General features: G+C 40.4%; 1 protein-coding gene and 1 pseudogene across 2 annotated transcripts in view; one reads left to right on the forward strand and one right to left on the reverse strand.

Annotated features, from left to right (window-relative positions):
* Positions 1 to 25,390, reverse strand: part of SNX27 (sorting nexin 27) — an 82,806-nt gene that overhangs the window by 31,364 nt on the left and 26,052 nt on the right. The window lies entirely within an intron of this gene.
* Positions 2,546 to 3,907, forward strand: LOC309829511 (protein FAM117A-like; annotated as a pseudogene). The gene has a single exon. The product of its transcript is annotated as a protein FAM117A-like (transcript).

Below are 25,390 nucleotides of genomic sequence, written 5' to 3' on the forward strand. Positions count from 1 at the left end.
AACAAGGTCCTACTGTACAGCACAGAGAACTATATTCAATATCCTATGATAAACCATAATGGAAAAGAATACAAAAAAAAGTATATTTATGTATAATTGAATCACTTTGCTGTGCAGCAGTAATTAGCACAATACGGTAAATCAACGATACTTCAATTTAATAAATAAATCAATAAAGACTTAGTCACTGAGAATGTATACACCAAAGCCCTTCCTTCAATCTCAGGAAGAATCTTTTCCATGCTTCTGTGATTTAGGAAGTATAAATTAAATGCAACAATAATTTAAAAACTCCTCTCTCACAACTCTCCTCCTATGATCCCTCCCCTACTTGAAAGCAAAGCCTCTAACCACTATCAAATAGTGTCCAGGGATGAGTATGATCCTGATCAATGAGTTTTCTTCTTATAATTATCGCTCAAATTTATAACTGATTGTAATGAATCACACATATTACCAAGTATTCCTTCTTAAGTACAAAAGCATTAAAAGGAAAACAGTCTTCCCCTCAGACAAGACCACACATTCTCTTAAGGGCAGGCAGTCTCAAGAAAGTCTTATTCAGTCAACCTGGTCTTATATACTTACTTCTCAAACTAAACTTCCCAAATTTCTCAAGAACATCACCATTCCTTTGCTTAAAAAGCAAGTCTACAACCCTACTGGTGTTAAAAATCAGTCTGAGTTCCTCACACAAGGAAGGAAGGAAGGGAGTAAAGCTAGCTTAGTGGCATTGGTGAATTAGGTATTCCCCAATGTCTTTTTCCAGGGAAGAGTAGACTAGGTCTTTGATAACACACAGAAAGACTATGACTGGATTTCCTCAATGATGATGACTTGAGTGATCGCAAGTCTAGAAAAACATTTCCTAGGGTAGAAAGAACCCTACAACTTGAGAGGCCTTTGTGACAATTTCAATCCTAAAATTTCAGTTTCTTATAAGGTGAGAAGAGTAACATCAAATAGCCTCTCACCACCCACCTCTTTCCACTTAAATGTGAAGTCAAAGGGAACAGAACTATAAATAGGATGCCTGACAGTTCAGTAATACTTTAATGCAGGTAGGAATGGCTTCCAAAAGAGCCAAACCGTTGTTGTTTTTTTAATAGACCTTTATTGGAGGATAACTGCTTCATAATACTGTTAGTTTCTGTTGTACAACAAAGTGAATCAGTCATATGCATACATATATCCCCATATCCCCTCCCTCTTGAGCCTCCCTCCCATCCTCCCTATCCCACATTTCTAGGTCATCTCAAAGCACTGAACTGATCTCCCTGTGCTATGCTGCTGCTTCCCATAACTATTTTACATTCAGTAGTGTATATATGTCGATGCTAATCTCACTTCGCCCCAGCTTCCCCCTCCGCCCTGTGTCCTCAAGTCCATTCTCTATGTCTACATCTTTATTCCTGCCCTGTCACTAGGTTCATCAGTACCATTCTTTTTTTTTGAATTCCATATATATATATATATGTGTTAGCATATGGTATTTGTTTTTCTCTTTCTTACTTCACTCTGTATGAGACTCTAGGTCCATCCACCTCACTAAAAATAATTCAATTTCATTTCTTTTTATGGCTGAGTAATATTTCATTGTATATATATGCCATATCTTCTTTAACCATTCATCTGTCGATGGACATTTAGGTTGCTTCCATGTCCTGGCTATTATAAATAGTGCTGCAATGAACATTGTGGTACATGTCTCTTTTTGAATTATGGTTTTCTCAGGCTAAAACACTGATGAAAGAAATCAAAGATGACATAAACAGATGGAGAAATATACCATGTTCTTGGATTGGAAGAATCAATATTGTGAAAATGACTGTACTACCCAAATCAACCTACAGATTCAATGCAATCCCTATCAAACTACCAATGGCACTCTTCACAGAATTAGAACAAAAAATTTTACAATTCGTATGGAAACACAAACTGTTTGTAAGTTAACTGTGCTTATTAGCAAATGAGAAACATACAAAAAGAGATCACAACAGACTACTTTGTTCTTCACTTGCCCTTAAAATTAACCAAGATCCATTAGCATCCATTTCCCTGGTTTGGACACACTCATTTGCAAAGAAAATGACTGACTCCCTGCTGAATCAACTCATGAATGTCCATGATCCATGAGAAACGACCATAGTCTCATTACAAATGAAAATATCCGTCAAAAAATATATTCTCTGGACTTGAAGGAAGATTATCAAATAGGAACTAAAGATATACACAGGCTGACAGTGCTTCTAGAATTTTTCCACCTTAATGTAAACCCTCAGACTGGCTGGCTCATACACGGAATTAGATGATGTTTGTCAAGCTTGCGATAGCACGCTGAATTTAATGATCACTGGTCACTGTCTTCTCCAATTGACCATATCCTACAAAACTTCAAAAGTTAGAATATTCATACAGATGGGCAAGAGGCACATGAAAAGATGCTCAACATCACTAATTATTAGAGAAATGCAAATCAAAACTACAATGAGAGTGTGGGGCTCGCTGTGGGGCCGAGGCAGGCCAGCAGTCAGGCGGGCGGGCGATGGCGGGGGCCGCAGTGGGCGGCAGAGGCGGAGGTGCCTGGGGGCCAGGGCACGGAGGGGCAGGGGGCCTCCGGCGGGGCTGCTCTCCCCCAGCCCCCGCCGGCTTTCCCCGGGCTGGGCTGCAGCCGCTCAGGGCCACCGTCCCTTTCCAGCTGCAGCAGCCGCACCAGCGCCGGGACGGGAGTGGCCGCGCAGCCAGCGTCCCGTGTTCCGTGGCCCCAGAAAAGCCAGTGTGTAGGCCTTAGCCACCCCAGGTCCGGCGTACATTCTCCCTGGACACCATCCTCAGCTCCTACCTTCTGGGCCAGTGGCCACGAGATGCTGATGGGGCCTTCACCTGCTGTACCAATGACAAGGCCACCCAGACCCCCCTGTCCTGGCAAGAGCTTGAAGGTGAGCGGGCCAGCTCGTGTACACACAAGCGCTCAGCGTCCTGGGGCAGCACAGACCACCGAAAAGAGATTACCAAGTTGAAGCAACAGCTGCAGAGGACAAAGCTTAGCCGCAGCGGGAAAGAGAAGGAGCGGGGCTCCCCCTCCAAGGGGACCATGCTGTGCGGGGAGCACTGAGGGCGTCCCCTCCCAGCTTCCCCTCAGGGTCCTCTGTCCTGCGACTGAGCCCCTGCCTGCACCGGAGCCTGGAAGGGCTCAACCAAGAGCTGGAGGAGGTGTTTGTGAAAGAGCAGGGTGAGGAGGAGCTGCTGCGGATCCTTGAAATCCCTGACGGACACCGAGCCCCAGGTCCCCTCCAGAGCGGCAGCTGTGATCATCCCCTCCTCCTCCTGGAGCCTGGAAACCTTGCCAGCTCTCCCTCCATGCCCCTGGCATCCCCCCAGTCTTCTGGCCAGACTGGCCGTGAGGAACACCAGGGTGCAGCCGAGGAGCTGACGTCCATCCCCAGTGACAAAGCTTCCCCTCCAGGCCACCCAGCCTTCCTTGAAGAGGGCAGCCCATCTCCAGTCCTTGCCTTTGCCGCCTCCCCTCAGCCCAATCACAGCTACATCTTCAAACGGGAACCCCCGGAAGGCTGTGAGAGACTGCGGGTGTTTGAAGAGGCCACGTCCCCAGGTCCTGACCTGGCCTTCCTGACTTCCTGTCCTGACAAGAACAAAGTCCGTTTCAACCCAACCGGCTCGGCTTTCTGCCCCGTCAGCTTGATGAAGCCCCTCTTCCCCAGCATGGGCTTCATCTTCCGTAACTGCCCCTCAAGCCCGGGGTCCCCCCTTCCCCCGGCCAGCCCCAGGCCACCGCCTCAGAAGGATCCAGAGGCCCCCCCAAGGCCTCCTCGCTGCCATTTGAGTCTTGGCAGCGCCCCCACCGTCAGAAGAGCCTGCGCTTTTCCAGAGCTCCCTGGTGGTCTGAGGGCCCCACTCCCACTTCACCATGGAGATCAGAGCCTTGGTGGCAGGCCCCTCCCGAGCTCCCCTGAGATGGGGGATGAAGGAGCCCTTCCCTCCTGGCCTTTGAGCACTTTCATTTATTGTGTCAAAGCCCTGGGTCCGCTTTCCGATGGACCCCTGCCCCTTCGAATGTGAGGGGACCTGCCTCCTCCACTAGAAGCTGGGCAGCTCACAAGTCACACCCGTGTTCTTGTCACCCCCTCACTTGGTGGAAAACTCAACCAGAAGGTCTTGGGTCCCCCACCCCTGGGTGTGAGTCCGAAGGACAGTGTATGGGGCCCATGTCTTTATCATGGAGCAAGCTAGCCATGATTAAAGGAGAGGGGACACCACAGATTTCCTTACCTCTCCTCCCCAGACACAGATGAGGAGACCCGAATAGATTCCCCGATCCTCTCAGTCCCATCCCCCTACCTCCCTCTCATTGGAGGAGCTGACCAAAGCAGCTCGAAAGGGCCATAATACTTGACCAATCCAGCTGCTGGCAGAGGGGGAACCAAGCGTTTTCCTAAGTGGCATTTTCATCTCGCTTTCACCCTAAGATTGTCTTAAGCAGCAGCCCAGCCTGCCCAGCCCCAGGTGGGTAGTAGGGGAGAGGGAGAACTGGCATTCCTCCAGGTGGCAAGTGGTGACTCTCCACCCTCCACCTGCCCCAGGACTGGGCTGGGTTAGAAAAATGCCTATTTTTCTTGTATCGATGTAGAAACTCTATTTTCTCCCAAAGACACTATTTTTGCAGCTGTTTGAAGTCTGTATATTTTCCATACTGCAGAGCTTACACAAAATCGAAGAAGAATGTTAATGTTCAAGTTTTATTATCCTGTGTTTAGAAGTTGTGTTTTTTTGTTTGTTTTTTGCAGATCTTGGTGTTAATAGACCAAATAAATAAGTATTCCCAGGGGAAAAAAAAAAAAACTACAATGAGGTATCACCTCATGCCAGTCAGAATGGCTATCATCAAAAAATCTAGAAACAATAAATGCTGGAAAGGGTGTGGTGAAAAGGGAACCCTCCTGCACTGTCGGTGAGAATGTAAATTGATACAACCACTATGGAAAACAGTATGGAGGTTCCTTAAAAAACTAAAAATAGAACTACCATATGACCCAGCAATCCCACTACTGGACATATACCCAGAGAAAACCATAATTCAAAAAGAGACATGTACCACAATGTTCACTGCAGCACTATTTACAATAGCCAGGACATGGAAGCAACCTAAATGTCCATCGACAGATGAATGGATAAAGAAGATGTGGCACATATATACAATGTAATATTACTTAGCCATAAAAAGAAACGAAATTGAGTTATTTGTAGTGAGGTGGATGGACCCAGAGTCTGTCATACAGAGTGAAGTAAGTCAGAAAGAGAAAAGCAAATACCATATTCTAACACATATATATGGAATCTAAAAAAAAAAAAAAAAAAGGTACTGATGAACCTAGTTGCAGGGCAGGAATAAAGATGTAGACATAGAAAATGGACTTGAGGACACAGGGTGGGAGGGGGAAGCTGGGGCGCAGTGAGATTAGCATCAACATTTATACACTACCAAATGTAAAACAGTTATGGGAAGCAGCAGCATAGCACAGGGAGATCAGCTCGGTGATTTGCGATGACCTAGAAGGGTGGGATAGGGAAGATGGGAGGGAGGCTCAAGAGGGAGGGCATATGGGGACATATGTATGCATATGGCTGATTCACTTTGGTGTGCAACAGAAACTAACACAGTATTGTGAAGTAATTATACTCCAATAAAGAGCTCTTAAAAAAAAAAGTTAGAATGTTCAGATTGCAAAGCCAGCTTCCAAGGGTAACAAGTTACAGCCCTCCTGAGATACTCTTTGCTGAGTTAGACCCCAATAAGGGAAAAGGAATGAATTACGAGTGGGCAAAGTGTACAACTTATCTCTGATCAGTGATCTAATTTTGTCTCTCTGGATTCTGCAAGTCAAAGTTTCAAACTTCAGCTTTGAAATAATTTCCAAATTTCTCAATATGTAAATGTTGAAAATCCACACCATGCCATTTCTCTCTTTATCCTCATGAATTAATTCTATGGAATGAATGCCAGAAGACAGTAACTGATAAATTCTCACAATAGCACAAACCACTGAAGGGAAAGCAATTCTAGTAATATCTGGGCTCTGTATTCAATAGCAAAACCCAAAATTCCAGATATCAGAGATCTTTATTTTGTTGCTTCCTTAATTCCCACCTACAGATTTCTTAAGGCTTTTAAATGGTAACATCTCATTCTATGTAGGATCTGAATATTAAAATGTTCTCACTTTCTCAAACCTCTAGTAACCAACAGGAATTGTGCTACTGAACACACAGAAGAGACTCTCCTTATACAATGCAAAAGTGATTAGAAGAAAAGAATGATGACAATTTGGCCATGACAACATCACCCAAGTTCTGCTTACATATGTCAAATAGACCCTGATCTAGTCCATGCTATTGATCTGAATGAATCTTCAATGTACATTATGATCAACAAATTGTTTCCAATGCTCCCTTGCCATTTAATCTTGTTTTTAGCTGAAAATTCATCTTCAAAGGACACATTATTTGCTATTCATAAGCTGCTTATAATAGCAAAAGGAGATACAGCACTCTTAGCTGATTTCTGGGTGAAAGGTGTGAGATCCTTAACTAAGGGATTCTTCCCAAATACTGAAGTATTTAGGCTTCTTCTTGGAAAGAAAAAAAGCAAAAGGAAACAACATGATCCTAAAGAACTTAGGTTTAGTGTGTATGTGTGTGTGTGTGTGTATGTGTTTTCCCTAATGTAGGTCATAAATGGTATCTATTTTCTTTATTTGGACCTCAGGTGTACAGAACTGGATTAATCACAATCCTTGGTTCATAACACAGTCTCATTTTGGCAAACTCTTTGTTTGGATATTTAATTTGGTTATTTTTATTTTACTTTTATTTTTTTGACCATGCCATACATGATGTGGGATCTTAGTTCCCCAACCAGGGATTGAACCTGTGCCACCTACAGTGGAAGTGCAGAGTCTTAACCACTGGACCACCACGAAAGTCCCTATTTAGTTATTTTTAACATTGTGAAAAGCAAACTAAAAGCTAAGACCTTGACAAAAACATTTCTAACCATATAGTCTCTGCCTCCTTCACCCTATCTCCCTGTTTCTCTAACTCCCAAAATTATTATGCTCAACCATGTTTCGTTATTCCCTTGTTTTTCTTTTTATAGTTTTTTCCTGCATTTATATGTAATCCTTATATTTTTTATTTTAATTTTTGAAGGGTATTTTAGTTTTATGAAAAGGCTATCATGCAGAATGAGACCTTTTGGGACTTATTTTTTCACTTAGTCTCATCCACAACGTTATATATCTTTGTTGTTTATTCTGTTGTATACGACACTTCGTTGTTTCGCTTTTCAAAAATCTGTTCTTTTGATGGGTATTCAGGTTGTTTCTGGGTTTTACTACTTCTTAGTTTTGGCTATTATGAACAATGCTGCTATGAACATTTGTGCATATGTCCCCTGTAGTACATATATAAGAGATTCTCCTGGGTATACCCTAGAAGAGGAACTGCAGAGTTATAAGGTATGTGAATATTCAACCTAAGGAGATAATGCCAAACTGTAAGCTAAAGCAGTTACATCAATTTTTACTCCTTTCAGTAATAATATAAAAAGATTCTCTTAATTTTTACCAGTGGAATGGGTATGAAAAGATTTCTCACTATGGTCCTAATTTACATTTCCATGATTAGTAATGATGCTGATCATCACCTCTCCATATATTTATTGGCCAGCTACCCAGGGATCCAGCCCCACCTACCAGTGGGTCAATATCAACTCTGGGAAACCCTGGGCCCCACAGCCAGCGAAGTCAGGAACTGGCCCCACTCACCAGCAGGCTGACACCAGCCCCAGAACCTTCCCAGGACATGGCCCCACCCACCAGTCACTGGCAACTTCTGCACTAGGCAAGGCCTGGCAACCAACCTGATCAGGGGCCACCCATGCTTACCAAGGCACCCACAGTAGTCAGCCTGACACAACAGAAGGGCCCATGCAGCCCACATAGATGGCACCCCTAAAGCATAGAGGTCTGGTGACCAGAGGGGAGTATGCTGCTGGCCCATAGGCATTTCCTACATAAGGCCACTTCTCCACGATCAGGAAACATACCAACCTACCAAATACATAGAAATAAGAACACAGAATTTGGCAAAATGAGGCGATAGAGGAATATGTTCCAAACAAAGAAACAAGACAAAACCCTAGAAGAAGAACTAAGTGAAATGGAGATAAGCAATTTATGCAATAGAGTTCAAGGTAATGATCATAAAAATGTTCAAAGAACTTTGGAGAAGACTGGATGAACACAGTGAGAAGTTAGAAGTTTCTAACAAAGAGTTAGAAAATATAAAGAAGAACCAAGCCGAGATGAAAAATACAATAACTAAAATTAAAAATACACTAGAAGGATTCAACAGGAGATTAGATGATACAGAGGAATGGATCAGAAAACTGGAAGACAGAGTGGAGGAAATCACTCAAGCTGAACAGAAAAAAGGACAAATAATTTTCAAAAATGAGGACAGTTTAAGACACCTCTAGGACAACATCAAGCTTATAACATTCACATAACAGGGGTCCCAGAAGGAGAAGAGAGAGAAAAAGGTGCAGAGAACGTATTAGAAGACATAATAGCTAAAAACTTCCCTAACTTGGGAAAGAAAGCAGACATCCATATCCAGGAAGCACAGAGAGTCCCAAACAAGATCAACCCAAAGAGGACCACACCAAGACACATTGTAATTAAAATAGCAAAAATTAAAGATAAAGAGAGAATATTAAAAGCAGCAAGGGAAAAGCAACTAGTTATGCACAAGGGAACTCCCATAAGGCTATCAGTTGACTTTTCAGCAGAAACTCTGCAGGCCAGAAGGGAGTGGCACAATATATTTACAGTGATGAAAAGAAAAAACCTGCAACCAAGAATACTCTACCTGGCAAATTATTCAATAATTTGAATAATTATTCAAATCATTCAGATTTGAAGGAGAAATCAAAAGTTTTACAGACAGGAAAAAGCTGAAAGAGTTTAGCACCATGAAACCAACTTTACAAGAAATGTTAAAGGGATGTCTCTATGCAGAAAAGACCACAACTAGAAAGAAGAAATTATGAAAGGAAAAATCTCGTTGGTAAAGGCAAACATACAATGAAGGTAGTTGATCAGCTACTTATAAAGATAGTAGGAAGGTTAAAAGACAAAAGTATCGTAATCATCAATATCACAATAAGCAGTTAATGGATACACACACCAAAAAAGGATGTACAAGATGATGTTAAAAACAGTAAACGTGGGCTTCCCTGGTGGCGCAGTGGTTGGGAGTCCGCCTGCCGATGCAGGGGACGCGGGTTCGTGCCCCAGTCCGGGAGGATCCCACATGCCGCGGAGTGGCTGGGCCCGTGAGCCATGGCCGCTGAGCCTGCGCGTCCGGAGCCTGTGCTCCGCAATGGGAGAGGCCACAACGGTGAGAGGCCCACGTACCACAAAAAAAAAAACCAGTAAATGTGGCGAGGAGTAAAAACGCAGGATTGTTAAAATGCATTCGAAATTAAGAGATCAGCAACTTAAAATAATCATATAAATAGATGGACAGATAGATTGCTATATATATACTTCATGGTAATCACAAACCAAAAGTCTATAAAAGATATACACACAAAGAAGAGAAAGGAATCCAAACATAACACTAGGGATATGGAAAGAGAGCCAAAAAAAAAAAAGAAGAAAAGAACAATAAGAGCCATAAAAGCAACCCCAAAACAATAAAATGGCAATAAGTACAAACCTATCAATAATTACTTCAAATGTAAATGGGCTAAATGCTCCAATCAAAAGACATATGGGCTTCCCTGGTGGCGCAGTGGTTGAGAGTCCGCCTGCCGACGCAGGGGACACAGGTTTGTGCTCCGGTCCGGGAAGATCCCACATGCCGCGGAGCGGCTGGGCCCGTCAGCCATGGCTGCTGAGCCTGGGCGTCCGGAGCCTGTGCTCCACAACGGGAGAGGCCACAACAGTGAGAGGCCCGCATACAGCAAAAAAAAAAAAAAAGACATAGAGTTGGGCTTCCCTGGTGGCGCAGTGGTTGAGGGTCCACCTGCTGATGCAGGAGACGCAGGTTCGTGCCCCGGTCCGGGAGGATCCCACATGCTGCGGAGCTGCTGGGCCTGTGAGCCATGGCCGCTGAGCCTGCGCGTCCGGAGCCTGTGCTCCGCAACAGGAGAGCACACAACAGTGAGAGGCCCACGTACCGCAAAAAAAAAAAAAAAAAAAGACATAGAGTTGCTGAATGGATACAAAAACAAGAACCATATATATGTTGCCTAAAAGAGACTTACTTCAGATATAAAGACACACACAGGCAGAAAGTGAGGGAATAGAAAAAGGTACTCCATGCAAATGAAAATGTAAAGAAAGCCAGAATAGCAATACTTATATCAGACCAAATAGACTATAAAACAAGGACTGTAATAAGAGATAAAGAAGGACATTACATAACGATCAATGAATAAATCCAAGAAGAAGATATAACAACTGTAAATATATATGCACCCAACATAGGAGCAGTGAATACATAAAGCAAACATTAACAGACACAGAGGAGGAGAAACTGACAGTAACACAATGACAGTAGGGGACTTTAACACCCCACCTACAACAATGGACAGATGATCCAAACAGAAGATCAATAACAGAACACTAGCCTTAAATGACCCATTAGATTAGATAGACTTAACAGATATATATATAGAACATTCCATCCAAAAGCAGCAAATTGCTCATTCTTTTCAAGTGCACATGGAACATTCTCCAGAACAGATAACATGCTAGATCACAAAACAAGTCTCAGTAAATTTAAAACTGAAACCATATCAAGCATCTTTTCTGACCACAATGCTATGAGACTAGAAATGAACTACAAGAAAAACCTGCAAAAAACACAAACACATGGAGGCTAAACAATGTGCTACTCAACACCCAATGGGTCACTGAAGAAATCAAAGAAATTTAAAAATACCTGGAGACAAATGAAAATGAAAACACAACGATCCAAAATCTATGTGACACAGGAAAAGCAGTTCTAAGAGCAAAGTTTATAGCGATACAAGTCTACCACAGGAGAAAAGAAATATCTCAAATAAACAAGCTAATTTTACACCTAAAGTAACTAGAAAAAGAGCAAACAAAACAAAGTTAGTAGAAGAAATCATACAGATCAGAGCAGAAATAAATGAAATAGAGACTAAATAACAACAATGACAACAACAAAACAATAGAAAAAATTGACGAAACTAAGAGTGGTTCCTTGGTGTGACATTTTTAAAGTACTGAAAGAAAACACCATCACCCCAGAATATTATGCCCTGTAAAAATATCTTTAAAACATAAGGGTGGACCAGAGGGCAGAGAATAGAAGCAAGAAGAACTACAATCCTGCAGCCTGTGGAACAAAAACCACATTCACAGAAAGATAGACAAGATGAAAAGGCAGAGGGCTATGTATCAGATTAAGGAAAAAGATAAAACCCCAGAAAAACAATTAAATGAAGTGGAGATAGGCAACCTTCCAGAAAAAGAATTCAGAATATGATAGTGAAAATGATCCAGGACTTCGGAAAAAGAATGGAGGCAAAAATCGAGAAGATGCAAGAAATGTTTAACAAAGACTTAGAAGAAGTAAAGAACAAACAAACAGAGATGAACGATACAATAACTGAAATGAAAACTACACTAGAAGGAATCAATAGCAGAATAACTGAGGCAGAAGCATGGATAAGTGACCTAGAAGACAGAATGGTGGAATTCACTGCTGCAGACCAGAATAAAGAAAAAAGAATGAAAAGCAATGAAGACAGCCTAAGAGACCTCTGGGACAACATTAAACGCAACAACATTTGCATTATAGGGGTCCCAGAAGAAGAAGGGAGAGAGAAAGGACCAGAGAAAATATTTGAAGTGATTATAATCGAAAACTTCCTTAACATGGGAAAGGAAATAGCCAGCCAAGTTCAGGAAGCGCAGAGTCCCATACAGGATAAACCCAAGGAGAAACATGCTGACACATAGTAATCAAACTGGCAAAAATTAAAGACAAAGAAAAATTATTGAAAGCAGCAAGGGAAAAATGACATATAACATACAAGGGAACTCCCATAAGGTTAACAGCTGATTTCTCAGCAGAAACTCTACAAGCCAGAAGGGAGTGGCATGATATACTTAACGTGATGAAAAGGAAGAAACTACAACCAAGATTACTCTACCCGGCAAGGATCTCATTCAGATTCGCTGGAGAAATCAAAAGCTTTACAGAGAAGTGAGAGCTAAGAGAATTCAGCACCACCAGACCAGCTCTACAACAAATGCTAAAGGAACTTCTCTAAGTGAGAAACATAAGAGAAGAAAAGGACCTACAAAAACAAACCCAAAACAATTAAGACAATGGTCACAGGAATATACATATCGATAATTACCTTAAACGTGAATGGATTAAATGCTCCAACCAAAAGACACAGGCTTGCTGAATGGATACAAAAATAAGACCCATATATATGCTGTCTACAAGAGACCCACGTCAGACGTAGGGACACATACAGACTGAAAGTGACAGGATGGAAAAAGATATTCCATGCAAATGGAAATCAAAAGAAAGCTGGAGTAACAATATTCATATCAGATAAAATACACTTTAAAATAAAGAATGTTACAAGAGACAAGGACGGACAGTACATAATGATCAAGGGATCAATTCAAGAAGAAGATATAACAATTATAAATATATATGCACCCAACACAGGAGCACCTCAATCCATACGGCAACTGCTAACAGCTCTAAAAGAGGAAATCGACAGTAACACAATAATAGTGGGGGACTTTAACACCTCATTTACACCAATGGACAGATCATCCAAAATGAAAATAAATAAGGAAACAGAAGCTTTAAATGACACAATAGACCGACAGATTTAATTGATATTTTTAGGACATTCCATCCAAAAACGGCAGATTATACTTTCTTCTCAAGTGCGCATGGAACATTCTCCAGGAGAGATCACATCTTGGGTCACAAATCAAGCCTCAGTAAGTTTACGAAAACTAAAATCACATCAAGCATCTTTTTGACCACAATGCTATGAGATTAGAAATGAATTACAGGGAAAAAAAGTAAAAAACACAAACACATGAAGGCTAAACAATACGTTACTAAATAACCAAGAGATCACTGAAGAAATCAAAGAGAAAATCAAAAAATACCTAGAGACAAATGACAGTTAAAACACAATGATCCAAAACCTATGGGATACAGCAAAAGCAGTTCTAAGAGGGAAGTTTATAGCTACACAAGCCTACATCAAGAAACAGGAAAAATCTCAAATAAACAATCTAACCTTACACCTAAAGGAACTAGAGAAAGAAGAAAAAACAAAACCCAAAGTTAGCAGTAGGAAAGAAATCATAAAGATCAGAGCAAAAATAAATGAAATAGAAACAAATAAAACAATAACAAAGATCAATAAAACTAAAAGCTGATTCTTTAAGAAGATAAACAAAATTGATAAACCACTAGCCAGACTCATCAAGAAAAAGAGGGAGAGGACTCAAATCAATAAAATTAGAAATGAAAAAGGAGAAGTTACAAGAGACACCACAGAAATCCAGAACATCCTAAGAGACTACTACAAGCAACTCTACACCAATAAAATGGACAACCTGGAAGAAATGGACAAATTCTTAGAAAGGTATAACCTTCCAAGACTAAAGGAGGAAGAAATAGAAAATATGAACAGACCAATCACAAGTAATGAAATTGAAACTGTGATTAAAAATTTTCCAACAAACAAAAGTCCAGGACCAGACAGCTTTCCAGGTGAATTCTATTAAACATTTAGAGAAAAGCTAATACCCATCCTTCTCAAACTCTTCCAAAAAATTGCAGAGGAAGGAACACTCCCAAACTCATTCTATGAAACCACCATCACCCTGATACCAAAACCAGACAAAGATACTACAAAAAAAGAAAATTACAGACCAATATCACTGATGAATATAGATGCAAAAATCCTCAACAAAATACTAGCAAAGAGAATCCAATAACACATTAAAAGGATCATACACCATGATCAAGTGGGATTTATCCCAGGGATGCAAGGATTCTTCAATATACACAAATCAATCAATGTGATACAGCATATTAACAAAGTGAAAAGTAAAAACCATATGATCATCTCAATAGATGCAGAAAAAACTTTTGACAAAATTCAACACCCATTTATGATAACTCTTCAGAAAGTGGGCATAGAGAGAACCTACCTCAACATAATAAAGGCCATATACGACAAACCACAGCAAACATCGTTGTCAATGGTGAAAAACTGAAAGCATTTCCTCTAAAATCAGGAAGAAAACAAGGATGTCCACTCTCACCACTATTATTCAATATAGTTTTGGAAGTCCTAGCCACAGCAATCAGAGAAGAAAAAGAAATAAAAGGAATACAAATTGGAAAAGAAGAAGTAAAACTGTCACTGTTTGCAGATGACATGATACTGTACATAGAGAATCCTAAAGATGCCACCAGAAAACTACTAGAGCTAATCAATTAATTTGGTAAAGTTGCAGGATACAAAATTAATGCACAGAAATCTCTTGCATTCCTATACACTAATGATGAAAAAGCCAAAAGAGAAATTTAGGAAACACTCCCATTTACCATTGCAACAAAAAGAATAAAATACCTAGGAATAAACCTACCAAGGGAGACAAAAGACCTGTATGCAGAGAACTATAAGACAGTGATGAAAGAAATTAAAGATGATACCAACAGATGAAGAGATATACCATGTTCTTGGACTGGAAGAATCAATATTGAGAAAATGACTATACTACCCAAAGCAATCTACAGATTCAATGCAATCCCTATCAAATTACCAATGGCATTTTTTACGGAACTAGAACAAAAAATCTTAAAATTCGTATGGAGACACAAAAGACCCAGAACAGCCAAAGCAGTCTTGAGGGAAAAAAACGGAGCTGGAGGAATTCAACTCCCTGACTTCAGACTATACTACAAAGCTACAGTAATCAAGACAATATGGTACTGGCACAAAAAACAGAAACACAGATCAATGGAACAAGATAGAAAGCCCAGAGATAAACCCATGCACCTATGGTCAACTAATCTATGACAAAGGAGGCAAGGATATACAATGGAGAAAAGACATTCCCTTCAATAAGTGGTGCTGGGAAAACTGGACAGGTACATGTAAAAGAATGAAATTAGAACACTCCCTAACACCATACACGAAAATAAACTCAAAATGGATGAGAGACCTAAACATAAGACCGGACACTATAAAACTCTCCGAGGAAAACATAGGAAGAACACTCTTTGACATAACTCACAGCAAGATCTTTTTTGATCCACCTCCTAGAGTAATGGAGATAAAAACAAAAATAAACAAATGGGACCTAATGAAACTTCAAAGCTTTTGCACAGCAAAGGAAACCATAGGGTTTCCCTGGTGGCGCAGTGGTTGAGAATCTGCCTGCCAATGCAGGGGACACGGGTTCCAGCCCTGGTCTGGGAAGACCCCACATGCCACGGAGTAACTAGGCCCGTGAGCCACAGTTAATGAGCCTGCGCATCTGGAGCCTGTGCTCCACAACAAGAGAGGCCTCGACAGTGAGAGGCCTGCGCACCGCCATGAAGAGTGGCCCCCACTTGCTGCAACTAGAGAAAGCCCTCACACAGAAACGAAGACCCAACACAGCCATAAATAAATAAATAAAATTTTTTTAAAAAAAGGAAACCATTAACAAGACGAAAAGACAACCCTCAGAATGGGAGAAAATATTTGCAAATGAATCGACAAAGGATTAATCTCCAAAATATATAAACAGCTCATGCAGCTCAATATTAAAAAAACAAACAACCCAATCCAAAAACGGGCAGAAGACCTAAATAGACATTTCTCCAAAGAAGACATACAGATAGCCAAGAAGCAAATGAAAAGCTCCTCAACATCACTAATTATTAGAGAAATGCAAATCAAAACTACAATGAGGTATCACCTCACACCAGTTAGAATGGGCATCATCAGAAAATCTACAAACAATAAATGCTGGAAAAGGTGTGGAGAAAAGGGAACCCTCTTGCACTGTTGGTGGGAATGTAAATTGATACAGCCACTATGGAGAACAGCATGGAGGTTCCTTAAAAAACTAAAAATAGAATTACCATATGACCCAGCAATCCCACTACTGGGCATATACCCATAGAAAACCATAATTCAAAAAGACACATGCACCCCAATGTTCACTGCAGCACTGTTTAAAATAGCCAGGTCATGGAAGCAACCTAAATGCCCATTGACAGACGAATGGATAAAAAAGATGTGGTACATATATACAATGGAATATTACTCAGCTCTAAAAAGGAACGATATTGGGTCATTTGTTGAGACGTGGATGGATCTAGAGACTGTCATACAGAGTGAAGTAAGTCAGAAAGAAAAAAACAAATATCGTATATTAACGCATGTATGTGGAACCTAGAAAAATGGTACAGATGAACCAGTCTGCAGGGCAGAAATTGAGACACAGATGTAGAGAACAAACGTATGGACACCAAGGGGGGAAAGCGGTGGGGGGGGGTGGGGGGTGGGGATGGTGGTGTGATGAATTGGGCGATTGGGATTGAAATGTATACAATGATGTGTATAAAATTGATGACTAATAAAAATCTGCCGTATAAAAAAATAAAAATTCAAAAATTTTAAAAGAAAAAGGAATATGAAAAATAGTATATATAGATATACATATAGATATATGTATGTATAACTGTGTCACTTTGCTGTACAGCAGAAACTGGCACACCATTGTAAATCAACTACACTTCAATAATTTTTTTTTTTTTTTTTTTGCGGTACGCGGGCCTCTCACTGTTGTGGCCTCTCCTGTTGCGGAGCACAGGCTCTGGACGTGCAGGCTCAGCTGTCATGGCTCACAGGCCCAGCCGCTCCGCAGCATGTGGGATCTTCCCGGACCGGGGCACGAACCCGTGTCCCCTGCATCAGCAGGCGGACTCTCAACCACTGCGCCACCAGGGAAGCCCCAATAAAAATTTTAAAATAAATAAAAATCTCCTAAGGGAAAATGAAACTAGACCCTTTTAAACCCAGCTCTTACCACAGGTTTAGTTTGGGTCAAGTTATGTCCCTGACATAACTGCCCATTTTAAAAAGGTGTCAGAACACAACTTACAAACTCCGAAAAAAAATAAAATAAAATAAGGGTGAAATAAAGCCTTTTTCAGATCAACAAAAGCTGAGAGAATTCATTGCCAGCAGATCTACACTACAAGAATATTAATGGAAATTCTTCAGGCAGAATCAATATGATACCAGATGGAAACTGCAGTTACACAAAGGAATGAAGTACACCAGGAATGGTAAATATGTGCTTGAATATAAAGAAACTCTTCTCATTTTCAATCTCTTTAATTATTTTTTTAATATTTATTTACTTAGGCTGTGCCAGGTCTTAGCTGCGGCACACGGGATCTTCGTTGTGGCGTGTTTAGTTGCCACATGCGGGATCTTTAGCTGCAGTATGCAGGCTTCTTAGTTACAGCATGCAGACTCTTAGTTGCCACACGTGGACTCTTAGTTGCAGCACGTGGACTCTTAGTTGCAGCACGTGGACTCTTAGTTGCAGCGTGCGGACTCTTAGTTGCAGCATGCAGACTCCTTGTTGTGGCATGCATGTGGGATCTAGTTCCCAGACCAGGGATCGAACCCAGGCCCCCTGCACTGGGAGTGCAGATTCTTACCCAGTGGACCACCAGGGAAGTCCCCTCTTTAATTATTTAAAGCAAAGACAACAAGAAAATATCATGGACTTTATAGTACATATAGAAGTAAAATGTATAACAACAGCACAAAGGATAGAAAGTGGAAATGAAATGTACTGCTATAAAATTCTTATACTAAATGATAAGTAATATTGTATTATTTGAAGATAATACTTAAAAAGATGTATCCTGTAAATGTAGAACAACCACTAACAAAATAAAACAACAATTATATGGAGATAATATAGGATCATTAAAAATACTCTATTAATCGAAAAGAAGGCAAGAAAGGAGGAAAAAGGAATAAAGAGCACATGAGATATAGATAATAAAGAATATGGTAGATTTAAACCTAACTACATCAATAATTATACTGGGACTTCCCTGGTGGCACAGTGGTTAAGAATCTGCCTACCAACGCAGGGGACACAGCTTCGAGCCCTGGTCCGGGAAGATCCCACATGCCGCGGAGCAACTAAGCCCATGCGCCACAACTATTGAGCCTGCACTCTAGAGCCCGCGAGCCACAACTACTGAACCCATGTGCCACAACTACTGAGCCTGCACTCTAGAGTCTGCGAGCCACAACTACTGAAGCCTGCGCGCCTAGAGCCTGTGCTCCGCAACAAGAGAAGCCACCACAATGAGAAGCCCGCGCACCACAACGAAGAGTAGCCCCTGCTCACCACAACTAGAGAAAGCCTGTGCACAGCAAAGAAGACCCCATGCAGCCAAAAATAAATTGATTAATTTAAAAATAAATAAATAAAATAATTATACTAAGTATGCAGACTATACACTCCAAGTAAAAGACCAAGATTGCCAGATTGCACAAAAAAAGCAAGATACAACTATATGGTGTCTACAAGAAACCCATTTTGAGTATAATTATACAGATCGGTTAAAAGTAAAAGAATGGAAAAGATATCCAATGAAAACAATAACCAAAAGAAAGCTGAAGCGGCTATTAGTGGCTATATGTTAATATTAGAGACAGACTTCAGAACAAAGAACAATGCAAGAGATGTTTAAGGTGTCAATTCAATTTAAGACATAATGACTTCATTATACATAAAGAAAACATGGATAGAACTGAAGATTCTGCTTCAGGTAAACTCTCTATAGACCAACCCTCCCAGTGAACAACTACAAGCTCTGGAAAAAATACAAAAACCAATAACCTGAGGATTCTGAATGGTACACTAAAATTGTAAAGGGGAGTCAAAACATGAAGCAATTGACAGAGTTGGGGAGTTTCCTGCTTTTAGGGGATTTTGCCCTGAGAGGGAGTATCAGTCACAAATTAGCATAACTTAAGCAACTAAAACTCCAAGAAAAACTGTGACATCTTTCTGGCCAGAGGAAAGAGAGAAAGGTTCTGGGCAATCATGGATGCCACCAAAATGAGTAGAGAATCCCAAAAGAGACAGAACCAGAAAAGGGGATGCCTTAATTCTGTGAACGAACATCACATACATCTCAGGCTGATCCCTCCCTAAATGATATATACACAAGACAGACTCAAAAGTAGCACAGCAAAAGCTGAAAGAATTGAAATGAGACTTGAAGTGCAACTCACAGAAGCTGACACAGCTTACAGTTAACTGCCAAGTAAAACAAATACATCAATATTCCTCAGAGGAATATCACAGAATCCAGAGTCTACACAATGTAACATTCACAATACCCAGGATACAATCCAAAATTACTCACTGTACAAAGAACCAAGAAGATATGACCCATTCCCAATGAAAAAGACACTAAAAAGAGAAGAACATCAAAATGACATAAATATTAAAATGTTCAGACATACACTCAATGGAACAGAACAGTATACAGAAATAAAACCACACATATATGTTCAACTGATCTTCAACAATAATGTCAAGGTATTTCAGTGCGGAAAGAATATTCTTTTCAACACAAGTTGCTAAAACTGGATACCCATATGGGGGAAAAAATAACCTTGACCCTTAAATCATACAATATACAACAATCAACTCAAAATGGATCACAGACCTAAACATAAGAATAAAACTATGATGCGGCCACTTTGGAAAACAGTTTGGCATTTCCTCAAAAGGTTAAACATAAGAGTTACCATATGACCCAGCAATTCTACTCCTAAGTATTTCTTTCCAAGAGAAATGAAAACAGGTATCCACACAAAAACTCATACACACATGCTCATACCAGCAATATACACAAGAGGCAAAAAATATAAAGAACCCCAAATGTCCATCAATAGAAGAAGAGATAAATTAAATGTGCTATATTCATACAATGGAGTGTCATTTGGCTGATACATGCTACAACATGGATAAACCTTGAAAATACATATGGCTTCACTTATATGAAACATCCAGAATAGGCAAATCTATAGAGATGGAAAGTAGATTAGTGGTTGCCTAGGACTAGAGGGGATAGGAGGTTTGGAGAATGATGGCTAAAGGGTATAGAGTTTCTTTTTTTTTTTTTAAAATAAATTTATTTATTTATTTATGGCTATGTTGGGTCTTCGTTTCTGTGAGAGGGCTTTCTCCAGTTGCGGTGAGCAGGGGCCACTCTTCATGGCGGTGCGCGGGACTCTCACTGTCGCGGCCTCTCGTTGCGGAGCACAGGCTCCAGACGCACAGGCTCAGTAGCTGTGGCTCACGGACCTAGTTGCTCCACGGCATGTGGGATTCTCCAAGACCAGGGCTCGAACCTGTGTCCCCTGCATTGGCAGGCAGATTCTCAACCACTGCGCCACCAGGGAAGCCCCTAGAGTTTCTTTTTGAGATGATGAAAATGTTCTAAAATTGTGGTGATAGTTGCACAATTCTGTGAGCATATTAAGAACCACTGAATTGTACACTTTAAATGGGTGAATTTATGGTATGTGAATCGTACTTCGAAATAAAGTTATTACAAAATCAGAAAGCTAAAACTATAAAACTTTTAGAAGAAAACATAAAAATTTGTGTTCTTGAGGTAGGCAGATTTCTTAGAACACAAAAAGCATTATTCATAAAAGAAAGAAATTGACAAACTACACTTCATCAGAGTTTAAAACTTGTTTTTTTGAAAGACACTGTTAAAAATAAAATAAAAAGGCAAGCCTCAGACTGGGAGAAATATTTTACAAAGCATTTATCTGATAAAAGACTTATATACAGTATACATAAATAACACTTAAAACAAAATAAGACAAACAGCCCTTTTTTTTTTTTTGGTACGCGGGCCTCTCACTGTTGTGGCCTCTCCCATTGCGGAGCACAGGATCCAGACATGCAGGCTCAGCGGCCATGGCTCACAGGCCCAGCCGCTCCGCGGCATGTGGGATCTTCCCGGACCGGGGCACGAACCCGTGTCCCCTGCATCGGCAGGTGGACTCTCAACCACTGCACCACCAGGGAAGCCCCAGCCCAATTTTTTAAATGGGCAAGAGCAGAACAGATACTTTAACAATGAAGATATAAGAAAAGCCATTAAGCACATGAAAATACACTCATCATGAGTCATTAGGCAAATGCAAAATTAAAATCAGAATGAAACACCACTATACTCACTAGAATGGCTAGAATTTAAAAATCTGAAAATACCAAGTATTCAAGAGGTTACGGAGCAACTGGAACGCTCCACTACAGATGAGAATACAAAAACAGTACAGCCTCTTTGGAAAACAGTTTGACATTTTCTCATTTGACCCTGCAATTCCACTTCTAGCTGTGTATGTACTCAAGAGAAATGAAAACATAAATCTACATAAAGACCTGTACATTAATGTTATTTCATGGCAGCGTCATTAATAATAGCCCCAAACTGGAAACAACACAAATGGGCAACAACAAGCGAACAGATAAATAAACTGTAGTAAATCCATCCAATGGAATACTATCAGTAATTAAAAAGGAATAAACTATTGATATATGCAACAACACGTATCAATCTTTTTTTTTTTTTTTCAGTACGCGGGCCTCTCACTCTTGTGGCCTCTCCCGTTGCAGAGCACAGGCTCCGGACGTGCAGGCTCAGCGGCCATGGCGCACGGGCCCAGCCACTCTGCAGCATGTGGGATCTTCCCAGACCGGGGCACGAACCTGTGTCCCCTGCATCGGCAGGCGGACTCTCAACCACTGCGCCACCAGGGAAGCCCTCATGTATCAATCTTAAAGGACTATACTAAGTGAACAAAGCTAGACATGAAAGACTACATATTGTATGCTTCCATTTATTTGACATTCTAAAAAAGGCAGAATACAGTAACAGAAAGGTGATCAGTGGTTGACAGAGGCAGTGGAAGGGAAAGAGGACTGACTACAAAGGGGCATGAGGGAACTTCCTGGGACAATGAAAATGTTCTATATCTTGATTGTGGTGATTATAAAACTATGTGCTTTAATTAAAACTCATGAAACTAGACATTTAACATGGGTGAATGTTAATGTTAGTAAATTATGCTCAATAAAGTTGATTTTTTAAAAAAGGACAATTAGTAGTTTCATTCCTTTTCTAAGTCTACAGAGGTTCTCGAGGTCTCAGGTAATTCCCCAAAGGTCTCAATATCCAATCTGCTCCATTTTTAGGGCCCAATCTTGATTTCTACTTCTTACATGTCTTATGATTAAAAGTATAGCACCTCTACAAAGGATCATGAGAGACTACTACGAGAAACTATACATCCATAAAATGGACAACCTAGAAGAAATGGACATATTCTTAGAATGGTACAATCTCCCAAGACTGAAGCAGGAAGAAATAGAAAATATAAAGAGACCAATTACCAGTACTGAAATTGAATCAGTAATTTAAAAACTCCCAACAAACAAAAGTCCAAGACCAGATGGCTTCACAGGTGAATTCTACTAACATCTACAGAAGAGTTAACACCTATCCTTCTGAAACTATTCTAAAAAATTGCAGAGGAACGAACACTTACTAACTCATTCTATGAGGCCACCATCACCCTGATACCAAAACCAAACAAAGATATCACAAAAAAGGAAAATTACAGGCCAGTATCACTGATGAACACAAAAATCCTCAACAAAATACTAGCAAACTGGGACTTTCCTGGTGGCAAAGTGGTTAAGGAACTGCCTGCCAACGCAGAGGACACGGGTTCGAGCCCTGGTGCGGGAAGATCCACATGCCTCAAAGCAACTAAGCCTGTGCACCACACCTACTGAGCCTGTGCTCTAGAGCCCGCGAGCCACAACTACTGAGCCCGCATGCCACAACTACTGAAGCCCACACGCCCACAGCCCATGCTCCGCAACAAGAGAAGCCACTGCAATGAGAAGTCCGCACACCGCAATGAAGAGTAGCCCCCGCTCGCCACAACTAGAGAAAAGCCCTTGCGCAGCAACGAAGATCCAATGCAGCCAAAAATAAATAATAAATTAATTTTTAAAAAATACTAGCAAACCGACTCCAACAATACATTAAAAGGGTCATACACCATGACCAAGTGGGACTTATTCCAGGGATCCAAGTATTCTTCAACATCTGCAAATCAATGTGATACACCACACTAACAAACTGAAGAATAAAACCATATGATCATCTCAATAGATGCAGAAAAAGCTTTTGATAAAATTCAACATCCATTTATGATAAAATCTCTTCAGAAAGTGGACACAGAGGAAACATACTTCAACATAATAAAGGCCATATAGGGACTTCCCTGGTGGCGCAGTGGTTAAGAATCTGCCTGCCAATGCAGGAGACACGGGTTCTATCCGTGGTCCAGGAAGATCCCACATGCCGTGGAGCAACTAAGCCCATGCACCACAACTACTGAGCCTGCACTCTACAGCCCTCGAGCCACGACTACTGAGCCCGCGTGCCACAACTACTGAAGCCCATGGTCCCGTGCTCGGCAACAAGAAAGAAGAGAAGCCACCACGATGAGAAGCGCACACACCGCAATGAACAGTAGCCCCCACTCACCGCAACTAGAGAAAAGCCTGCGCGTAGCAACGAAGCCCCAATGTAGCCCAAAATAAATAAATTAAATAAATAAATTTTAAAATAAAATAAATAAAGGTCATATATGACAAACCCACAGCTAACATCATACTCAATGATGAAAAGCTGAAAGCATTTCCTCTAAGATCAGGAACAAGACAAGGATGCCCACTCTCATCACTTTTATTCAACACAGTTTTGGAAGCCCTAGCCACAGCAATCAGAGACAAAAAGAAATAAAAGGAATCCAAATTGGAAAAGAAGAAACAGAACTGTCACTGTTTGCAATTGACATGATGCTACACATAGAAAATCCTAAAGATGCTACCAGAAAACTACTAGAGCTCATCAGTGAATTCAGTAAAGTTGCTGGATACAAAATTAATATACAGAAATCTGTTGCATTTCTATACACTAAAAATGAAATATCAGAAAGAGAAATTAAGGAAACAATCCCATTTACCATATCAAAAAGAATAAAATACTTAGGAATAAACCTAGCTAAGGAGGCAAAAGATTTGTATTACAAAAACTATAAGACACTGATAACAGAAACTGAAGATGACACAAACAGATGGAAAAATATACCATGTTCTTGGATTGGAATAATCAATATTGTTAAAATTACCATGACTACCCAAGGCAATATACAGATTCAACACAATCCCTATCAAATTACCAGTGGCATTTTTCACAAAACTAGAACAAAAAAATTTTTTATTTGTATGGAAACACAAAACACCTTAAATAGCCAAAACCATCTTGAGAAAGAAGAATGGAGCTAGAGGAATCATGCTCCCTGGCTTCAGACTGTACTACAAAGCTACAGTAATCAAAACAGTGTAGTATTGGCACAAAAACAGACATATAGATCAATGGAACAGGATAGAAAGCGCAGGAAAAAACCCACACACTTATGATCAATTAATCTATGACAAATGAGGCAAAAATATACAATGGAGAAAAGGCAGTCTCTTCAATAAGTGGTGCTGGGGAAACTGGATAGCTACGTGTAAAAGAATGAATTAGAACATTCTCTAACACCAGATACAAAAATAAACTCAAAATGGATTAAAGACCTAAATGTAAGACCAGATACTATAAAACTCCTAGAGGAAAACATAGGCAGAACACTCTTTGACAAAACAAAATCACAGCAATATTTTTTTGGATGCATCTTCTAGAGTAATGGAAGTAAAAACAAAAATAAACAAATGGGACCTAATTAAACTTAAAAGCTTTTGCACAGCAAAGGAAATCATAAACAAAATGAAAAGACAACCTACAGACTGGGAGAAAATATTTGCAAATGATGCTACCGATGAGGGATTAACTTCCAAAATATACAAACAGTTCATACAGCTTAATATCAAAAAAACCCCAAACAACCCAATCAAAAAATGGGCAGAAGACTTAAAAAGACATTTCTCCAAAGAAGACACAGAGGCACATGAAAAGATGCTCAACATTGCTAATTATGAGAGAAATGCAAATCAAAACTATAATGAGGTATGACCTCACACCAGTCAAAAAGGCCACCATTAAAAAAAATCTACAAATAATAAACGCTGGAGAG

Source organism: Grampus griseus, assembly GCF_964374135.1.
Source record: "Grampus griseus genome assembly, chromosome: 1".
Lineage (NCBI taxonomy): Eukaryota > Metazoa > Chordata > Mammalia > Artiodactyla > Delphinidae > Grampus > Grampus griseus.